General features: G+C 46.5%; 1 long non-coding RNA gene across 2 annotated transcripts in view; it reads left to right on the top strand.

Moving 5' to 3' along the window:
• Positions 1 to 3,758, top strand: part of LOC109304873 — a 12,505-nt gene extending 8,747 nt beyond the window's left edge. For both annotated transcript variants that reach the window (XR_002099498.1, XR_002099497.1), the window contains one exon: positions 3,011 to 3,758. This is a non-coding gene — a long non-coding RNA (uncharacterized LOC109304873). The remainder of the gene's footprint in view (positions 1 to 3,010) is intronic.
• Positions 3,759 to 4,351: the final 593 nt, after the last annotated feature.

Here is a 4,351-nt window from a genome sequence, read left to right as displayed (position 1 = left end):
CATGCTGGTAAGTAGAGGGCGGGAGGGGGGGAGGGGAACATGGGGGGGCCCCTGCTAGGCCCTATCCCCTGCCTTCTCCCCATTCTCCAAGCACCCCCAGACTCCTGCCCGCTCCCCCAGACCCCCCAATGACTACTCTGCCTGCCCCAGATCCTGCTGCTTTAAAAAAATCCCCTACTCACCGGCTGCTGCCAGATGGGGGTGCGATCCTTGCTTCCCCTCACTGCCCCACGCTGCATGGAGGGGCACTGCCATGAGCCCCACAACCCAAATCTCCAAATCTGAATTAAATCAGAGGACCCTTTAATCTCTCTGAATTGAATCAGAACCCTCCAAATCAATTTGGAGAGTTTTGGAAAGATTTGGAGATTCAGACATAGAGACAGCTTTAAATGTTTTTTCTACATACCTCTAGGTAGCAGGGGTCATAAACACTGCAATGCTGGGGCACATGGAGCATCCCACAGGAGCGCAAGGGGGCTCCCCAGTGCGCATGGCAACAGATCTGGAAGTGGACCAGAAGCACTTCCAGTTCACTTCTGGGTCCACCGGGGAGCATGCTGGGGGACACCCCCCATACCCTTGTGGCTTGGTGACTGGTGACTCCTGGGTCTGGGGGGACACCTAGGGTCCCCCTGTGGCCGATCACCCAGCCGGGGGATGTGAGGGGTGGTGAGCCCTGCACGCTCCCTGGCAGGCCTGGAAGTGGACTGGAACTACTTCCGGTCCACTTCCAGGTTCACTGCTCAGCACCTGGAGGGCCCCTCCGCGCTCCTGTGGGATGCTCCATGCACCCCAGCATCACAGCCATCATGAGCCATGCCTGCTACCTCAAGGTATGTAGAAAAAACATTTAAAGTTGTGTCTGTGTCCAAGTCGCTGATTCTCTGAATCAGCATCCTATCTTCAGATTTGGATTCGGCTGAATCAAATCAGGGATAGTGATCCGAATCAGTGAATCAAATCACAGTCCCTGATTCAGGTCAAATCTGAATCGAATAAGGCCTGCTTTGCACACCTCTACTATACACCACTCCATTGCTTCTTGTGTTTTTTGGAATGTTCAAACATGATAAAACTGGTGGGTAGGTATCATACTGCCCCCTTCACAGATTGAATGTCATCTCTTGTTTCCACACACAAGGAGAGCAAGTAAGAAATAGAAAGAAAGTAGGTAGAAGACAGCATGGAATTTAGCTATTCTACTCACGATTACCTATAACCAGGAGTCATTCTGTGCCACCAGTCTGATGGTACAGAGGTTTTGAGGCAAAGTTAATTATGGCTTGCTTTCCCCATCCTTCTGGAGACAACTATGTTCATGGGGAGAGAGTCCCCCAGATGCCTACAACTCCACTCTGCCCACTGCCTGGCAAGTCTGGCAAGGTTCTGAGCACCCTCAGTTCCAAAGGAAAATCTGTCTAAAATATGAGTGCAGAGGGCATTTGTATCTTGTGGGATTCCAACCCAAAGTGGGACTTTTAACTATGTGGAGACCTCAAGATTCCTTGAAATGCAATTGTGAACTGATGTCAGTTCAAGGACATCAAGGACATGATTTCAAGTAACAAAACAAAGGAAGTCTAAAAATTGCACAAATGTGTGTCACCGGTCACTTGAAGAAAAGCATCGAACATGCTAAGATCCCTTCTTATATATATTGCAAGTGTCAGTGATGAGTCTGGGTTCTTGTCCCCACCCCTTCTCATCTGTACTACCCTATCCTACTCTGCCTTCTTATTCTCCCGTCATGATTTGCTGATAACCAGTGTGTTCTTAGAAAGAGATTACCCTTGAGACTGGGATAGTCCTTTCCAGGGTGCTTTAGAGCTATTCTTGTGGCCTCCTTGCTGCTCTCTTAGCCATGCCTATGCCTTACTGATGGTTCCCCATCTGTCCCCTTTAAGACTCTCTTTCTCATGCTTTCTTTTTTGGTACACAGAATCAATATTGGGCCCCTCAGGCGATTTTTTTATTAGGGTCCGGACTGGAAAATGCCCCCCAAGATGTGCGCCATTTGTATATATATGCAAACACTCATGCGATTCATGTATATACACAAACACCTCACAAGATTTGCAGGCAGAATCAAGTGGAGCTGTGCCGCCATTGTGGTAGTGGCATCTCAAGATGCATAGATGAAATGCTAGATGTGCCTCCTAAAGGTGATTCCACTGAGAAAAGGTGGAAAAAAGCTTTGACTAAGGTATGTCTGGGGTACGAAACCCCTCACTATTCTATTATTTTCTATGGGGAAAGTCATCTTGACTTACATGAATTCGACTTGTGCGAAATTCCCTCGGAATGCAATACTTACGTAGTCGGGAGGCTACTGTATACACCTAATCATCCAGATCGCTACAGAATCACTCTGCCCACAGAAAAGCAATCATCTGTGAGATGGTTGCAGTTGAGTACCTGTGGAGCTGTGCTTGCTCTGCCTCAGAAGAGGTGTGACAATGCTGTCACCTGGTCAGAAGATGGAGTCATTTGTCAGGCCCTTGTGGGGGCAGCTGCTCCTGAGACCAGGGTTTCTTCTCTTTTCCAGTCTTCCCTGGATTCTTGCAAACAATCACAGAGGTCCCCAAATGCTTCCCCAGGGCAGCTCCCCTGTGCTTGGCACCTGGAGTGCCCCTTCTCAGCTGTACTTTATTGAGCTCTCTGCTGGAGCTCCCACAAAGCCACGATTCCCTGCTACTTTCTTTAGCTCTCCCAGAGAACCGGTTCTAGCAACCCCTTTCCCCGATTCCCTCCCAGTAAATCCTTGCACCCAGGGAACTAAGGAGTGGGGAGAGGAACCAGTTTGCACAAACCCTACTCCTTTAGTAAAGGATACCAGGCAATCCTGGGTACTCAGCAGCTGGTGGCTCCTCTGCCCTCAGTAGCAGCTCACTCAGCAAAAATTGTTCTGCCAGCAGTCCTCTCAGAAGCAATTGTCCTGGTAGTAGCCCCTTCGGAAGTGGACCTTCTCCGTGCAGCTCTCAGCTACTTGCTCTCCCTTTTTTTACAGGTTTCCTGGCCTAGAGTTGCAGCTGTCCATTCACATGCATACATTCTGCAGCCTTCAGCTCCAAGCCTGCGTAGCCTGCTGCAAATCCACATCCCAATGGTGAAAACACCCTGATGGGGCATGCAAGCCCTGAGCAAACCCTTAAGCACCTTTACAAAAAAAATTCCAGTTTCTGCTATAAACTAAATTTCAAGCTGTGCTAGCTGTAGAGAAAAAGTAGAAAACTTGAGCATTAAAAACTTAAAATCAGAAGGCACATTAGGATGATTTTTATAATTTTTGAGATTTATTATTTTTAAACCACTTCCATGCTTTCTGTGATCCTGACTCAAGATTTTGAAAGCTTGCAGTTAGTAATAACAATTAAGAGCTTGATTTAGGAGTTTGATATCACCTGTTAAATTAGGCTGTTGGCTACAAAATCTATGCTTGAGTTGGTTAGTCTAAGGTGCCACCATGCCATGCTTTGTGCCTGGTTTCAGACTAAAATATCTAGCCATCATTGTCCTTTCAGTTACTTTATTTATGGTTCATTCAGCCATATATTCCTAAGGTTTTGTCCTAGACTTCTCCAACTGCTGCTTCTTAGGTTCTTCATAGTTTCCCTTCTTACTCAATTATAATCTCTCTTTAGCTGAGAGGAAGGCAATTCATTTATGCCAGGTATTGGGCCAGTTGCTTGTCACTTGACCTTGGAGGTTGTAGGCTCCATGTGATACTTTACTTTAGGGCTCCTTATCTCAGTTCCATGTGTAGCATAAATTGAACTAATGTAGCTAATGTTAACATTGAGTGTAATAATAGTAAAATATAACCATGTTAGTCTTGTCCTGTAAGCAACTTGAAAACTCCATTTTGTATCCTTCTCTTTGACATAAGTGAATGAACCCTGCCTGGCCTTTATGTATGAGTGCGTGTAAAAGGGTGAATGGTGAGAGAATGGCATAGAGATGGGAAAAGAAAATTTAACTGTTTATGTAAGCAACAAGGCACCAAATGTAAGTCACCAGCCAGTAACTAACTAACAAATGGCTGACAAAATCCCTTTGAAGCTTGAGGGCACAAAGGAGATAACAGAAAAAAAAATTCTGCCAGATGGGCAACAAAGACACTCCAAGGCTAAGATAAGCTGAAGACAAAAGAAGAACAACCACAAAAACAGAAGCTGGGTATGAAAAAACCCCAAAGCACTGAAACAAAGGATGCCAATCTCTATAAAACAGGCTTGTCCAACATACGGGCTGAGGTGCTGCGACGGGAAATGGAAGTAAACGCTGTTTACTTTTGTTCCCACCCCTTGTCCCTCCTCCAGCCCCTCAGCAGCTTCCTAACGGCTGCTGA

The sequence above is a fragment of the Gavialis gangeticus genome, unplaced genomic scaffold (assembly GCF_001723915.1).
Source record: "Gavialis gangeticus isolate Ggan-Ray unplaced genomic scaffold, GavGan_comp1, whole genome shotgun sequence".
NCBI lineage: Eukaryota > Metazoa > Chordata > Crocodylia > Gavialidae > Gavialis > Gavialis gangeticus.
Note: the sequence above shows the minus strand (reverse complement) of the source record. Positions and strands in the feature narration are given on the sequence as shown.